The following is an 18728-nucleotide window of genomic DNA, read 5'->3' as shown; positions in this document are numbered from 1 at the left end:
ACATACCCGGTTTCCGTACGTGTGTCTTGTTTCTAAAGGTTTCCCTCGTGTAGCCATTAGCGAGATAAGAGTGTGGGAGTCGTGCCCCGCTGGTGGCACCCTCCTTAGAAAATAGAGAGGGGCTTCATTAGCGGGGCACATGCTTATACCGTAGTGGAGCGCTTAGCGAGACGGCGCGTGAGACCTAGGCATGGCCGAGACATGGCCTCGCAGATCATAAGGGTACCTTGTGAGATGGGGCCCTGTACCTAGACCTGGTGGAGGTATGGCTTCGCGGGACCTGATGGCACCAAGAGGAGGCCTGATACAAGCCCCCGCGAGACGCCTCCAACGAGGCATGGTGGTTGGGCACAAGGCCCTCGTGAGACACCCCTTGCGAGGTGAAGCATCCACTCGGGATGCCCTTCGCGAGGCGCTCCTACGAGCCGTGGGCAAGGCGCTCCTGCGAGCCACTTCTAGCGAGGCATGCGCTGGACACGATGAGAGGGCGAGCGAGGCGCTGGACACCACGCGAGGCGGGCGAGGCGCTCCTGCGAGCCGCTTCCAGCGAGGCGTGCGCTGGACACCACGCGAGGCGGGCGAGGCGCTGGACACCACGTGAGGCAGGTGAGGCACTCTTGCAAGCCACCTCCAGCGAGGCGTGCGCTGGACACCATGCGAGGCGCGAGGTGCTTAGGTGCGCTGGGTGCCATGCGAGGCGCTAGGCCAGGGTGGTCCGAGGACGTCGTGGCTCAATCACTTAATTAGGCGCTTAAGGGATCTTGGCACTTATTTTGGGCCTTCTCCAGGCATGAAATTCTGAGAATCCACACTTGCCCCCCAGTCTAGGAGAGGACCTTTAGGTGCTCTTGTAGACTATTCTCCTTGATTCTTATAAATAGGCCTTCATGCAAGGCTTATTATTTTCACCTTACTTCTTTGGCTTAGTGGTTTTGAGAATCCTTCCTCTTTCAAGAGGTAAGGGGTTCAATCCCCCACATCCTCATTTTTGCCATAGTTTCCTTCATTTTATTTTATATTATTATTATTATTTTTATTTTATTTCATTCATTTTTTTTACATATGAGCTAATTTTTGGTATGTATATTTGGAGGCTAACACATCCCTTTTGTTTATTTCTGCAGACGCGCGCTTTTGACCACTTAGCTCTTTTTTGACCCTGCCGGCATGTCTGGCCCTCGACCTCCTATAGACAACGACTGCACTCTATTTTTTCTGTTTGAGGTATATTTTCTTTTTCCCTCATGTTCATCGGGTCCAAACTAGCGTTACTCGGGATGGGGTATTTTGGCCTAAGCTTGCCGTGAGTTAGCCCAGTTGCATGCCCCCCTGTTTATACCCTGTAGTGGATCATTTAGGGCATTTGCACCTAGAGGTTTTAAGCCCATTCCTTTGTGTTTTGTAGCAATTCTCTCATTTACACGTGAATCCCTTTTTGCTTTCGGGACGAGGTCTCATGGCCAGTGACGGTCCGTTCGACATACCTCCGGGGGTTGAGTTTATTGACCTGTCCTCAGACTCAGAGTCCCCTAAGGGAAACACTTACCAGGACTATGAATCCTTAAGGCAGGCCCATATCCGCCATCTTGAGCACATGGCTGAACTTAGGCATAAAATTTGGGTGGTGGAGAGTGAAATCGACTCGGCGCTGAGAGGAGACAGGGCACCTTTCCCCCCTGTCCTTAGTGTCCATGTAGCGAGCCTTAGGGTGACCCTTTTAGAGTTGCAGAGGGAGTTGGAGTTTATGGAGGGACACCTTCCGCCTGAGCCCTCCATCCCATCCTCACCTGATGACTGTCATGGAACCGCTCCCGCTTCTCCTCAGCCCTTAGTCTCGATTTTCCCTAGCTTAGCGCTTCCGCAATCGCTCCCCCGATGGAAGACTCTTGCTAGGAAGAAAAAATGGAGGGTCAAGTGTTCCGTCTCTTTCTCACCTTTTTCTTTTGGTTTTGCAGATATGCCGAGGGCACGACGACAGGTAGCCTCCAATGAACTGGACGATGTGTTAGGAACGAGTTTCCTAATACGCAGCGGAATGGTGGTGTGGTTGGCCCAGTGTACAACAAAAAATTTGTAACATATTTAAACTACCTTTAAATATGTGGATCCATTAATATACATACATTAATCATAAACAAGGTAAGGATAGAATTCATACCTCTTGAAACCTATCAAGTGTCCTTGCTCTCTTTTCGTATTTAGAACGATCTTCCTATCCAAGCCGCTCCCACGTACTCACACCAAGATCTTCCAAAGTGTTCTCTACACCTCAAGAAATGTGTGGGCACTTAGAGAATGAAGGATAGTTTATTTGTGATTCTACTTGATGTACTCAACTCATGAGATCAAGAGAATAGGCCTGAGAATTGGTTCTTTATTTTCAGGGAGAGGGAAAACTATCGTTCTATTTTTCACAGAGCGAATGTTCTGAGTAGTCTCACACTCACTTCTCTTATTTTTTTGAATAATAATCTGATCAGTCTTACTTAACAGAAAAATATTCAAAATTTTAAAAAATAAATCTGTAACCATTTTACAATTCACTTTTTAATTAATTAATTATTCCATTAATGAAAAAATCCAAAAACCAATTTCTGAATTATCCATTAATTAATTAATTAAATAAATAAAATTGAAAATCCCATCCCTCAAAAATACTAGTCCTACATGCCACACACAGTCCTGGACTGTGTGTGAACGTGTAGCTTCCTAATTTCTAGGGATATTGTTTTTTCAAATTTTATTTAATTATTTATTCAAATTACTTTGTCAGATAAGTTCTAACAACCTGATAACTAATTCAAATTTGAATTCAAATTAATTATCTATTTAATTAATTATCAAATATAATTAATTATTTGAATAAATATTAATCTTTTAAATTCAAATCCAATTTGAACTTATCAGATTATTTTCTCCCACTCAAATAAAGATATTTAATTAATTCTACCAATTAATTAAATCCAAAATTTTCGAAAATAAATATTTAATTAATCATAATTTCGAAAGTTACAATTAATTAATTGTTTAATTAAATTTTGAAATTTATTTAATTATTTAATATAATTTCAAAAACTATACAATAATTAAATATTAATTAATTTTGTTAACTACAACTAATTTGTAATTAATTAATTAATCACTATTATCATATAATTGTATATTTGGCCTGAAGAACAAGTTTCTTCTTAAATATGTCTTTAAACTATTTTCCCTTCATATCAACTCTTACCTTGAACAGTGTTGATAGAGCCGCTATGGGGACCTATGGACCTATAATTCCAAGCTCCAATAAATTTGAGATTATTAATTAAACTCTTTAATTAAATAATCTTAATTTATTAATCTCATGATTATTCCATTATAAATATGAGACTGCACTCTTGTAATTATAGACATTTCATTTACTGATTACTTTATAATCATAAAGCGTCCATTGATATAATCATTGCATACAACTTGACCCTCTAATAATGGTTCATAATTAATCGGGAATAAAATTACCGTTTTATCCTTTTAATTATCTCTTGTTTCCTTAAGTACCATTGACTCTACTAGTGAAGGTTAATTCATAACTAAATTATGAATTTGAGCTCAATAACCTTTCAGTCCCAAAAGTCAACCCTTAAGAGAACCATCATTCAATCTCTTGCGAGAAGGAATAGATTCCATATCTGTATACTATGTCCCCAGCCATCTATATTAATGAGTTCCCAAAACAAAAGTTTCTAGCCTGATCATTCTGACAGACCCTAACAAGTGAATCAAAGAACTCATATAACATAAACAGGAGTTCATAGTAACTTCAGGAGTAAGATCTATTTGTATATGATCATCAGTTTAATTAATACTTTGAAACGGTATTTAACTAAGTATTAATAAACATATCTGGTCCAGTTCTATATATTCTCTAATATATAAAGCACCTCCACTAAAGTGTCCTACCACACCAGTGATCCAGATCTAGATTACATGTATTCATAATACTAGTGGACTGTACTTGCAGTAATTAATCTAAAGATTCCATAACTTTATTTAACTACGAACTATTCAAGTTCATTTATCTCAAACACAATCCTCCCGTACCAATACGTGTTTGAGATCACATATATGAACTTAGGAATTTTCCTGATATTTACATAATATTATCATTGAATAATATAGTCCATAAAATATATGCATAACAAATTCAATCCATTTATTTATTTCATAAAAACAATGTCTACTACATATGCTTTCAGGGCACATTTCCAACACGATGCTCCTTTACTGGCATCTGAACTGGTGTCGCATGTGTCTGAAAACAAACTGAGGGAAATTGTGAATCACTATCGCGTTCCCCCGGAGTACGCTTTATACACTCCTTCGGAGACATGCCAGGCTGACTGCCTTAGGACCGGTTTTGTGGCCCTTAGTGAGCACATCCTGAAAGCGAGTGGTACCATCCCGTTACACCCGTTCTTTGTTGCGGTCCTCAACTAATTTGACCTGGCACCGCTTCATCTGACACCCAATGGCTAGCTGACTTTGAGCTGCCTTTTCGTTGTGTTTATGAAACTGGTGAAGAATGCTCCTACGACGCTAGAGGTGCATTTCCTCTACAACCTCATGCCCACTCCCAAGTCAAGGGGCTTCTATTATTTACAAAAAGCCAACAGCGAGGCCTCTTTGGTAGAGGGCTCGGTGTCCAACCCGGGGTCTTGGAAGCAGGACTTTTGCTTTGTGCAAGGCCCCCTCTCTGTCTGCGAGCACCTACGAGCCACTCCCAGTAAGTACCCTAAACATCGCTTTCTCTCTTTTTCTTTTTTGCAACTTATTGTTTCATGACCTACGTTCATGTCGACCATGGCATGTATTATGCAGAGCAATTCGCCGATCCCACAGTTATCGTACTGGAAGTGAGAGATATGAGGAAGTTCCTCAGCGCTGACCCCGCTATGAAAAGGGCGGTGTACTTATTCACCGTGAAAAATCTGAACCTCCATAAACTGTCCCCTGTCTCGGACCTCAGGTTGCTGTGGACCATCTCTAGGTCCAAGAAGATGAAGGGGGTATCGGCTGAGCCTTGCCCAGATGACGATGAGGCTGAGGAAGAGCCGGAGGAAGCCCCCCTTGAACGCGGGGGACCTCACCAGCTGCCTTCATCTCCTGGGGGATGCCCTCCATGTGCCTCTTGTGATCCGGACATAGCCTCTCATTCTCAAGACCAGCAGGCCGTTCCGGGGTGTTTTGTTTGCCCCGACCTTGAGGGCTATGACGCTTTCACTCAAGCCCCCCTTGACCTTGGACCATCGGGGGCTTATTTTGCCGATCTTCCGGAGCCTCCCTCTGATCTACCGGGGCCTCACTTTTCCACTTTCCCTGCGCCCCCTCTCGTTTCGGCGAGCGGGTCGTCTGTCCTCACCCAGCCAAGTGCCCTTGGTGTGGATGGGGAGCCCTGGGTGACTCGGATGGCGACGTCTTACGGGCAGCGATACGTCCAACTTGCCTCGGGCCTCCCCGTATCTGACTGGAACGGTCTTGGGAATGTTGCTCTGTCGGACCTTGGGGAAACCCTAAGGCGCACCATTTCTTGGGTGAGTTCCTACACCTTGCGTCGGCCCTATTATGTATAGATGTACATGCATTTTTTTTTGTTACTTATTGTTGCTGTTGTTAACTTTCTTGTGCAGGCCTATACTGTGGCTCTGCAGTTTGCCGACTCGGCTAGCAACCTCTCTGCGTCTAGTACTGAGAGGGACTGTCTCACGACCTGGGTCCAGGAGCTCGAGAAAGAGCTTGAGGAAACCCAGACTGAGCTAAAGAGGGTTCGGACCAAGCTTGCTGCCTCGTCAAAAAGGAAGCTGAAGGTGGTTGCCAAAGCCACGAAGCTACAGGGCCAAGTTCCCAGCCTGGAGAACGAACTCCAGGGGACTAAGGCTATCGTGGTAGTGTCTCAGGAGAGAGTTAATTATTTAGAGGCCAAAGTCGAGGCTACCAGGGCCGAACTCTAGGCTGCTAGGGCTGATGTCGCCACGTCGCAGGAGAGAATTGCTTCCTTGGAGGCGGAGAGGACTGCCATTGAGTACAGGTCCATAGACCGTACCCTTTACGGCGTGTGGAGGCAGGATCCCAATTGTAACGCCCTACTACCTTAGAGCCGTTACTAAGTGAGTTTAAAACAGAAATTATGCGTTTAATTGACTCAAAGTGGTTTCTAAAACCAAAAGTGTGATTAAACCAGAGTTTAAGGCTGTACTCTTTTAAAAATGATTAACTTCATTAAAAGCGTTAAGTATAAAACATCTGGGATCCCAAAATAAGGTTTACAAATTGTCTACAACTCAAAAATAGATTTACACCAGGTTATCTTTCAAAGGAATGGATTAATACAGCCATTTACAAAAATGCCCCCAACCAAAGCAGTCGGGCAGGCCGAACATGTACGCGCCGCTCCCACGCTCTCCATACTCATGGCCGGTTGACTGACTCCTTGCTTTTACCTGCCACACGGAGCACCCGTGAGCCGAAGCCCAGCAAGAAAACCCAAATAGCACATAACATATGCAAATAATATCGCTGGCATAATTCACTGATAAATAAGAAAATCATCAACTTAAACAAGCACGGCCATGCCGTCCCAGAGGTCTTACCAAAGCTTGGGGTCTCGGTCATTACCGCAGGATAACTCATGTATCCCTTGGGTCCCACCCTCGCTTTATCATCCCATGTGCTGAGCGTTGCTTCCGGCCCCACTGCCGTACCCGGCCCTTGCCGCTCTCGGCCTTGCCGTTCATTCAATTACAATCACACATATCATACATTATGAAATAACCATTCAAACATACAATAGTTTATCTAAGATTACACATTTGCACACAATACAAGCTAGGGCCGTGCCCAACAATCACACAGTGGGCCCATGCCCTAACCTCGGGTGTTACGGTTTTCTTACCTTTAGATTCAGTAGCCTTGATCAACCGGACTCCTTGAGCACGATCCTACCCGAGCCCTAGCGCTTACCTAAGCAAAATCCACAAGTCAAAGTTATCATCAATCCTCAAGTCCAAAACCTAGCCTCGGGACTAAATTCCCACTAATTCCTCAAGTGTTCCTATTAATTCCCGCTCGCTACCCAATACCGGATTAATCATCAATTATATTCCCAGATTCTCAATTAAACTCCCCAGGCTTAACCCAAGCCTGGCACAGGTTCCCGCTTTGACTTCCCGCTAACCCGCTCATTCTAAGATCGTCTCGAGTCATAGATCACAGGTAACAACATAGTCATGCCCAACATGGCCAAATTACAAATATGCTCAATCAGGTCTACATGCATACTAATTCACGTAGTCATGCATCACAATTAATCACATAATCATATAACGTGCATTAAATCATGATCATGCATAAAACTCATTAAACACACACACAGAATTCCTTTATGCCCTCCAGGCACACTATCCCAGGCCCTAAGCCTTAATACCGAATTTGGGGTCGTTACAACTATCCCCACCTCATGAAAATTTCGTCCTCGAAATTTACCTGAACAACTCGGGATACCGCTCCCGCATATCCGACTCCAGTTCCCATGTCGCCTCTTCGACCTTGCTATTCCTCCACAGTATCTTAACCAAGGCGATGGTCTTGCTCCTCAAGACCTTGTCCTTCCTATCAAGGATCTGAACAGGCTTTTCTTCGTACGATAAATCCCGATCCAACTCCAAGTTCTCATAGCTCAACACATGAGTAGTGTCCGAAACATACTTGCGGAGCATGGATACATGAAACACGTCATGAACCCCTGATAGAGCTGGAGGCATTGCTAACCGGTAAGCCACCTCCCCAACTCGTTCCAGAACCTCAAATGGACCAACAAACCTGGGACTCAGCTTGCCCCGAATGCCAAATCATTTTACTCCTCTCAGGGGTGAAACCCTGAGGAATACATGATCACCAACCTGAAATTCCACGCTCCTGCGTTTCCGGTCTGAATAACTCTTCTGGCGACTCTGGGAGGCGAGCATACGAGCTCTAATCTTTTCAAGTGCCTCATTGGTCCTCTGAACCATCTCAGGACCTAAATACCTTCTCTCACCTGCCTCATCCCAGTGAATCGGCGATCTGCACTTTCTTCCATACAGCATCTCATACGGAGCCACCCCGATAGTCGCCTGATAACTATTGTTGTACGAGAACTCAATCAGAGGGAGATACCTACTCCAAGATCCCTCGAAATCAAACACACAATCCCGTAACATGTCCTCCAGCATCTGAATTGTCCTCTCAGACTGCCCATCCGTCTGTGGATGATAAGCGGTACTAAACCGGAGCTGCGTTCCCATAGCCTTCTGCAGGCTCTTCCAAAACTTGGAAGTGAAAGTGGGGTCTCTGTCGGATACTATCGACCTCGGAGCCCCATGAAGTCGAACAATCTCCTTTACATAAAGCTCTGCATACTGATCCACAGTATAAGTCGTCTTCACAGGTAAGAAGTGGGCGGACTTCGTATACCTGTCCACAATTACCCACACCGAGTCATGCTGACCCACGGTCTTTGGCAATCCTACCACAAAGTCCATGGCAATATCTTCCCATTTCCACTCGGGAATCCCTAGAGGTTGTAATAATCCTGCTGGCCTCTGATGTTCCGCCTTAATCTGCTGACAGGTTAAGCATCTAGCCACATAGTCCACCACGTCCCTCTTCATGCCTGACCACCAATACAAAACCTTCAGGTCATGGTACATCTTCGTAGAACCTGGGTGTAAAGAGTAGGGAGTGGTATGAGACTCGTCCAGAATCTCTCGTCGAATGTCTGGATCAATCGGAACACAAATCCTTCCTTTGTACTTCAACAAACCCATCTCCGAAATAGAGAAGTCCTTAGTTGCTCCCGTTAGGACATTCTCTCTACGTTCAACTAACTGGGGGTCCTTTCCCTGTGCTTCCTTAATCTTCTCGAGGAGCGTTGACTGAAGAGTAATGTTGGCTAACCTGCCAACCACTAGCTCTATACCTGCTCTGGTCATCTCTCCTGCTAGTCTATCATATATCTGCCTCGAACTATACAACTGTCCTGGGCCCCTCCGGCTCAATGCATCAGCCACTACATTAGCCTTCCCAGGATGGTACAGGATATAACAATCGTAATCCTTTACCAGCTCTAGCCACCGTCTCTGGCGCATATTCAAGTCCTTCTGGGTAAAGAAATACTTTAGACTTTTGTGATCAGTGTATATCTCACACCTCTCTCCATACAGATAGTGTCTCCAAATCTTAAGTGCGAAAACCACCGCAGCTAACTCCAGGTCATGCGTGGGATATCTCTGCTCGTACTCCTTTAATTGCCTTGATGCGCACGCTATCACTTTCCCAGCCTGCATCAACACGCATCCCAGACCCTGTCTAGAAGCGTCACAGTAGACCACAAACTTCTCGTCGTCTGTTGGCAGGCTCAGCACTGGTGCAGTAATCAACCGCCGCTTCAACTCTTTAAAGCTATTCTCACATCGATCTGTCCACACAAACTTGGTCTTCTTCCTTGTCAATTCTGTCAATGGAGTAGCAATCCTAGAGAACCCCTCTACAAATCGCCTGTAGTAACCTGTTAGTCCAAGGAAACTTCTAACTTCAGGAACATTGCTGGGTCTAGGCCAATCTCTTACTGCTTCCGTCTTGCTTGGGTCGACCAGTAACCCATCCTTACTGATAATATGGCCTAGAAATGAAACTTGCGATAACCAAAACTTGCATTTGCTAAACTTAGCATATAACTTATGCTCTCTTAACCGCTGCAACACCAGGCACAGATGATGCTCATGCTCTATCTCTGACTGGGAGTATACCAGGATATCATCAATAAACACAATCACGAACTTGTCCAGGTAATCCTTGAAAATTCTGTTCATCAAATCCATAAATGCCGCCGGGGCATTGGTTAACCCAAAGGACATAACCAAAAATTCATAATGCCCATACCGTGTCCAAAATGCAGTCTTTGGTATGTCCTCTTCTCTGATCCTCAACTGATAGTAGCCTGATCGGAGATCAATCTTCGAAAATAATATACTCCCCTGAAGCTGATCAAATAAATCGTCGATCCTAGGCAATGGATAGTTGTTCTTGATGGTCAACTTATTCAACTCTCGGTAATCGATGCACATCCTGAGCGATCCATCCTTTTTCTTAACAAATAAAACTGGAGCACCCCATGGCGAGAAACTCGGTCTGACAAACCCCAAATCAAGTAGTTCCTGCAGCTGAATCTTCAATTCCTTTAATTCTGCTGGAGCCATTCTGTAAGGTGCCTTGGATACTGGCTCTGATCCCGGAGCCAATTCTATAACGAACTCAATCTCCCGCTGCGGCGGCAACCCCGGCAGATCCGCTGGAAACAAGTCTGGGAACTCGCAGACAACTCTGGTTTCATTCGGTCCCACCGCCGCCACCTTAGAGGAATCTACTATACTCGCTAGGAATCCTATGCAACCCTCCTGCATCAGGTCCCTAGCCTTTAGTGCCGAGATCATGGGCACCCGCGGTCCATCCACCATTCCCACGAACACAAAGGGTGCCTCGCCCTCCAGTTCAAAGGTCACCATTCTTCGCCTACAATCAATGGTTGCTCCATACCGCGTCAACCAATCCATCCCTAGTATTATATCAAAATCGTCCATCTCTAGTTCAATCAAGTCAACAAATAATTCTCTACCGTCTATCACTACTGGTAAGGCTCTAACCCACTTCCTAGAGACTACCAGCTCTCCTGTAGGCAATATAGTCTGAAAACCCCTAGCATACAAAATACTAGGTCTACACAGCTGATCAATCACCCTAGCAGAAACAAATGAGTGCGTAGCACCAGAATCAATCAATGCAGTAAACAAGGATCCAGCGCTAAAAATCTGACTTGTGACCACTGAAGGACTGGCCTCAGCCTCAGTCTGAGTCAAGGTGAAAACCCTAGCAGGTGCGAGGCTGTCTCCCTGCCTAGGCTCCTCCTTCTTAGCCTGCGGGCAATCTTTCTTCAAGTGACTGGTGCTCCCACAAACAAAGCATGCCCTGGTCCGGCACTCGCCCTGATGGCGTCGCCTGCATCGAGGACACATCGGAAGGCTTCTCCAGCTGTCATTTCCGCCCTGGCGGCCACCCACAGAACCGCGGACCCTCCGGTCAGAACCATAAGGAGCAAATGAGTCTGGTACTCTCCTCTTCTGCTCACTGGGGCCGCTGCCCTGACTAGGCCCAGAAGAAGAAGGCACTACTCTCCTGGTATCACGCCTAGCAGCGCCATCCTTCCAGATCTGATCCTCAGCCCTCTCAGCAGTGAGGGCCTTGTCTACCACTTGTGCATAGGTAGACTCTGGAGTCATTGTGATACTCACGTCACGAGCGATCATTACATTTAATCCCCGTATAAATCTGTCCCTTCTGGCCGCATCAGTCGGCACTAGCTCTGGCGCAAACTTCGCCAATCTGTCGAATACCAGGGCGTACTCGGTGACGGATAACCTGCACTGAGTCAGGTTGTTGAACTCATCCACCTTCGCAGCTCGGACGGCTACACTGTAGTATTTCTCGTTAAAAATGCCCTTGAACTCTTCCCAAGTCATAGTTGCAGTATCCCTCCGCTGCCCAACTACCTCCCACCATATTCGTGCATCCTTTCTAAGCATATAACTGGCACAATCAACCCTATCCCTTCCTTCAACCCTCATGAAGTCCAGGATCACAGACATCGTACCCATCCACTGCTCAGCTTGCAGTGGGTCTGCTCCGCCCTCAAAGGTAGGGGGTTGCTGTTTTCTGAATCTTTCATAAAGAGGTTCCAACCTGTTCCCAGTCACAGGTTGAACCGAAGCTGGTACCACGCTAGGCGGTGGTGGTATCACAGTGGCCAGTGGAGGAGCTGGTTGCTTCAGCTGACTAAGCTCTTCCTCTGTTTTCTTCAACCTAGCCTCCATCTCTGCTAAGATCTGCTGCCAGTTCTGAGGAGCAGGTGGAGGGTCCTGCCCCTGGTTATCATCCTCGGCCTGAATGCCGCGGAGTCTCGATGATTGGCGAGGCATTGCACTAAATGCCTGCAATCAGTGACACCGCTCATTAGGCATGATAACAAGGTCCAATTTCCACCTCTCAATCTCAACAACAACCATGATCAATCGACCAAAATGACATACAATTATCATACAGCATACAACGGGCCTTGCCCTAGCATCATGCATATGTTATTACAATCATCATGCTCCTAATACCTCAAGCAGGCATACAAAGCATTGAATCACATATTGAAGAATATATCAATCGACCATACCAAACCACCCTGAGTCGAGCTTTTCAATGGCAGCGTGCGTACATGTTCGGTCAATCTCCAGAACCAATAAACCTTGGCTCGCTCTGATACCAAGTTGTAACGCCCTACTACCTTAGAGCCGTTACTAAGTGTGTTTAAAACAGAAATTGTGCGTTTAATTGACTCAAAGTGGTTTCTAAAACCAAAAGTGTGATTAAACCAGAGTTTAAGGCTGTACTCTTTTAAAAATGATTAACTTCATTAAAAGCGTTAAGTATAAAACATCTGGGATCCCAAAATAAGGTTTACAAATTGTCTACAACTCAAAAATAGATTTACACCAGGTTATCTTTCAAAAGAATGGATTAATACAGCCATTTACAAAAATGCCCCCAACCAAAGCAGTCGGGCAGGCCGAACATGTACGCGCCGCTCCCACGCTCTCCATACTCATGGCCGGTTGACTGACTCCTTGCTTTTACCTGCCACACGGAGCACCCGTGAGCCGAAGCCCAGCAAGAAAACCCAAATAGCACATAACATATGCAAATAATATCGCTGGCATAATTCACTGATAAATAAGAAAATCATCAACTTAAACAAGCACGGCCATGCCGTCCCAGAGGCCTTACCAAAGCTTGGGGTCTCGGTCATTACCGCAGGATAACTCATGTATCCCTTGGGTCCCACCCTCGCTTTAGCATCCCATGTGCTGAGCGTTGCTTCTGGTCCCACTGCCGTACCCGGCCCTTGCGCTCTCGGCCTTTCCGTTCATTCAATTACAATCACACATATCATACATTATGAAATAACCATTCAAACATACAATAGTTTATCTAAGATTACACATTTGCACACAATACAAGCTAGGGCCGTGCCCAACAATCACACAGTGGGCCCATGCCCTAACCTTGGGTGTTACGGTTTTCTTACCTTTAGATTCAGTAGCCTTGATCAACCGGACTCCTTGAGCACGATCCTACCCGAGCCCTAGCGCTTACCTAAGCAAAATCCACAAGTCAAAGTTATCATCAATCCTCAAGTCCAAAACCTAGCCTCGGGACTAATCCCGAGCCCCCGGGAAGTCCTAGATCCCCAAAACAAAATGGCGGAATCGAGCCCCGAACCCTAGGTCAAAATCCCTTCACAAAAGCCCAAAAATCCCCTCTGTGAACAGTGCAGCGCTACAGCGCTCAAAAGGTAGCGCTGTAGCGCTACAAGCAGAACCACCCTCACCAGACAGGGGCTAGCGCTACAGCGCCCCCTGCCTAGCGCTGTAGCGCTAGCTGCAGCAGACCAAAACCAAAAATCGCATCTTGCGATTTTCTTCCCCCATTTCGATCCCAAACTTGCCCAACTCTTTCTCAAGCCCAAAAACAAACTTATACACACCACACACTCATCCCAAGCACCCCATGAACTCAATCCCAAGCTCAAGCAACCCACAATTCAAAATCTAACCCAATGAACCCAAAAACCAGAAAATCACTCAAACAACAAGGATAGGGCCTTAGAAATCATACCGTGGGTGGAATTTCGACCTTGAACTGAACCCTAGACCTCCTTGGCTTGCACCTTCACAACCTTGACCTGTTTTCCCCAAAAACCCCATCCATTTTGCTCAAAAACACAGCTCAAAACCAGCAAAACCCTAAAACCGAAAACCTCAAGAACTTACCTCAAATCTCTGATTTGATCTTGCTAATCCCTTGCCAATCCCCAAGCCTAGCTTAGGATCCTTGATGCTCAACTAGCCCTAGCTTCCCACTGAGCTTAACCTCAAGATAAATCAAGGGAAATGGTTGGGGGAGCCACAAATCGAATCTTCAAAGCCAAACCCTTCAGCTTTCCCTCTCTTTTCCTTTCTCTTCTTTCTTTCTTTCTTTCAGCCTATGTTTTTCTCTACAAAACCCACTAAGTATAAAGACCTTCTTTATTTTATCTCTTACAAGCCTAATGACCAAAATGCCCACCCTTACTAATTCTAAACCTTTATGTCCATAAAGGGGCATTTTAGTCATATTACCCAAATTCCCACTAATTCCTCAAGTGTTCCTATTAATTCCCGCTCGCTACCCAATACCGGATTAATCATCAATTATATTCCCAGATTCTCAATTAAACTCCCCAGGCTTAACCCAAGCCTGGCACAGGTTCCCGCTTTGACTTCCCGCTAACCCGCTCATTCTAAGATCGTCTCGAGTCATAGATCACAGGTAACAACATAGTCATGCCCAACATGGCCAAATTACAAATATGCTCAATCAGGTCTACATGCATACTAATTCACGTAGTCATGCATCACAATTAATCACATAATCATATAACGTGCATTAAATCATGATCATGCATAAAACTCATTAAACACACACACAGAATTCCTTTATGCTCTCCAGGCACACTATCCCAGGCCCTAAGCCTTAATACCGAATTTGGGGTCGTTACACCAATTTTGATTTTTCTTCTTTCGGTGAGCACGCTGTTGCTCGAGTGGCCGTGTGGAGTGCCCGTGGCAGGAAGCCCTGAAGTTGTTATTTCATAACTTTTGTCAGCTAGCCCGCTATGGGTGTATGCTCTTTTTTGAGCCTTTGTAATATCATTATCATTACTATTTTTCTTTTGTAAATCTTGTCATGTCCTCAAGGCTCCCTTTTTTAATGTATATATACATGTGTGGTTATTTATCTCTTATTCCACTGCATTTGAGGCCCTTTTGAGCCTGCATGATGGGGTTTGGCGGGTTCCCCTCTTTTATTTACCAGGCTAGAGGTCCTTCGGAGCCCATGTGAAAGGGTTCAATGGGACCTCTTTTGGTGCCTCTTCATTACTTTTATAAGGATATTTTGACCCCTTGGGTCCTAGCTATCCTTTTATATATTCTTGCGCGCGCTTATTATTTTTTGCGAGAAGCGTCCTTCTCGTCGTTATTCATAGTACTATTTTTGCAAGGGTCTCTTTTAGGACCCTTTTTGGCTAGACGGCTTGGTGGCCGCTCTAGACTTATTATTGTTGTTACTATACTTATTTATTTTTTTGGAAGTCCCTTTGGCCTCCTTGATGTTCACAAGGGTAGCTAATCCTTGTGAACCCAAGGGATGCCTTGTAAGGTCCTCTCCCTGTTTTCTATATTCAAGGACTTCGCTTAAGGCCCTGATATAAGGGGTCCCCCTTAAAGGGTCCTTTTTAGGGTCATGGTCCCTTTTGGGTCCTCCTGATGGAGGGTCCTTCTTAGGATCCTCCTGGTGCATAGGTTCCTTTTAAGGATCATCCTGATAGAGGGTCCTTTTTAGGATCCTGGTGCAAGGGGTCCTTCTTTGGATTCTCTTGTTTGTTGTATGCTTTATCTTCACGGGCCACTATTGCCCCCCAAGTGTCTGGTGAAGTTTACTTCGGCAGGCACTTTGATTGATGCCCATATAAAGTAAAAAAAATAGCGTGCGAAGATGTGACCAGTTTCATTGATAGAATTCAGGTTACAACGATACATATAAGACTTTCATAAAAAAAAAAAAAGAACTTACACCTACTTGGGAGGTTATCTAAGTAACCTCTTTGATTTTTGTCTACCGAACTAAGATAACATGCAACACTTTGAAAACCTATCCTTCTAGCATTGGGTGTGGGCGCCTCACTGGTAGTATTTCCTAAGGTGCTCCGCATTCCATGCTCAAGGTATGACGGTGTCGCCCATGCGCACCATCTTATAAGTGTTTGGGGGTATGCAATGAGCGACTTGGTAGGGCCCTTCTCAGTTTGCCCCTAGCACCCCCGCCCCTGGGTCACGCGTGTTGGGGAGTACCTTTCTCAACACCAGGTCGCCGACTCTGAAAGTTCTCTCTCGCACCCTCGAGTTGTAATACCTTGCTGCGCGCTACTGGTATACTGCTATTCTCACTTGTGCCTTCTCCCTTTTTTCCTCTAGCATGTCCAAGCTCTTAGCCAGAGCTACGCTATTGGCCTCGTCTCCATACGTCTGTATCCTGAGGGACTTAACCTGCATCTCAACCGAGAGTACGGCCTCACATCCATATGCCAAGGAGAAAGGGGACTCCCCAATGGTTGTGCGCGGGGTGGTTCTGTAGGCCCATAGCACATTTGGTAGCTCCTCCACCCAGGCTCCCTTCATCTTCTCTAGCTTCGTCTTTAAGTTCTTTTTAAGAACCCTGTTAATGGCCTCCACCTGTCCATTGGCCTGTGGGTGCACAACTGCAGAGAAGCTTCTCCTTATCCCTCTTCCCCTACAATATTCTTCGAAAGCTCCCCCCTCAAACTGGGTGCCGTTGTCAGAAATAATTTTGTAGGGTACTCCATATCTACAGACAATGAATTTGTTGACGAAAGAGGTGATATGCTTGGCCGTTATTTTTACGAGAGGTTCCGCTTCAACCCACTTGGTGAAGTAGTCCACAGCTACCACTGCGTACTTCGCTCCACCCCTACCTGCAGGAAGAGCGCTGATCAAGTCTATCCCCCAGATAGCGAAGGGCCAGGGGCTGGTCATGCTAGTTAGCTCATTTAGGGGCTTCCGAGTGTAGTTGGCGTGCCTCTGGCATTTGTCGCATTTCTTGGCAAATTCGTTTGCGTCTCTCTCCATGGAGGGCCAGTAGTACCCTTGTCTCATTGCCTTCCTTGCTATGGAGGGTCCACTCTCATGGTTGCCACACTCACCCTTATGTATCTCATGTAGAACTTTCAACGCCTCCTCCTCTTCCACACACCGCAGGAGTGGCATCGAGAACCCTCTCTTGTACAGAACCCCGTCTACCAAGGTGTACCTAGTAGCCTTATACACCAACCTCCAGGACTCTTTTTTGTCCACGGGCAAGGTTCCTTCCTCCAGGTATCTCTTAATTGGTTCAGTCCACGACTCCTTTGGGGCGCTAGCCATGTGCACGTCCGTGATGACGATGCTGGGCCTAGGTAAGTATTCCACGGGTATCGACTCCAGGATATCCCCATCCTTGGTGGAAGCCAGTTTTGCGAGGGCATCGGCATGGGTGTTCCTCTCTCTTGGGATTTTCTCTATGCTGTATTCCACCAATCGTCCCAGATAGCCCTTTGCTCTTTCCAAGTACGCAACCATCTTTGGGCCTCTTGCCTGATACTCACCTTTCACCTGGTACACCTCCAGCTGTGAGTCACTAAAAATACGTAGGCGTGTCACCTTTAGCTCCTGGGCTAACCGCAAACCTGCCAAGAGCGCTTCGTACTCCGCCTCATTGTTGGAGGCCTCAAACCCAAACCGGATCGCACAATACATCTTGTGTCCTTCGGGCCCCGTCATCATGATACTTGCTCTGGACCCTCCTTCATTGGATGCCCCGTCCACATGTAGGCTCCATTCCTCTAGACCCCCTTGTTCCTTTTCCATGACTGTCCGCCCCCTTCTTCCCTTCTTCCTTCACTCGGCTGATTGGTGAACTCCACTATGAAGTCTGCCAGCACTTGCCCATTGATGGAAACTCTTGGGGTATAAACAATATCGAATTGGCTCAACTCGATCGACAACTTCATCAGCCGTCCTGAGGTCTCAGGTTTATGCAGGACCTATCTCAAAGGGCTATCAGTGAGAACTTCGATTGCATGAGCATGGAAGTAGGGTCTCAGCTTCCTCGAAGCCACAACTAATGCATATGCCAACTTTTCAATTTCAGGGTACCGGTTCTCCGCATCCACCAACCGTTTGCTGATATAATAGACGAGTTATTGATCCTTCTTCTCCCCTCTAACCAAGGCCGCGCTTATGGCATGTTCAGACACTGCCAAGTATAAGTTTAGCTTTTCCCCTTTTTTAGGTTTTGCCAAAAGGGGTGGCTTCCCCAAGTGCTCCTTCAGCTTAATAAATGCCTTTTCACATTCCTCATCCCAAGCAAACTTTTTGCTCCCTTTTAGGATGTTAAAGAAGGGGAGGCACTTATCAGTTGACCTCGAAATGAATCTATTAAGGGCAGCCACCCTTCCCGTTAGACATTGCACTTCCTTCTTGTTCTTTGGGGGGCTCATTTCTATCAGGGCTTTTATCTTATCAGGATTAGCCTCGATGCCCCTAGAGTTGACCATGAAGCCAAGGAATTTCCCAGAGGATACACCGAAAGTGCACTTGATGGGATTCAACTTCATTCTATACTTCCTGAGTGTGTCGAACATCTCATCTATGTCCTTGGTGAGTTCTGCGGCATTCTTGGTCTTTACCAGCATATCATCAACATATACCTCCATTTTTCTCCCTATCTGGTTGGCGAACATCTTATTAACCAACCTTTGATAGGTGGCACCCACGTTTTTCAACCCGAAGGGCATCACCTTATAGCAGTAGAGTCCTTTATCCGTTATAAATGACGTGTGTTCTTCATCAGCTGGGTTCATGGGAATCTGGTTGTACCTAGAGTAGGTGTCCATGAGGCTAAGTAATTCATGCCCAGCCGTTGCATCCACCAACTGATCTATTCTCGGG

Source organism: Humulus lupulus, chromosome 9, assembly GCF_963169125.1.
Source record: "Humulus lupulus chromosome 9, drHumLupu1.1, whole genome shotgun sequence".
In the NCBI taxonomy this organism is placed as follows: Eukaryota; Viridiplantae; Streptophyta; class Magnoliopsida; order Rosales; family Cannabaceae; genus Humulus; species Humulus lupulus.
The sequence above is the reverse complement of the archived record's forward strand: the minus strand, read 5'-3'. Positions refer to the sequence as shown.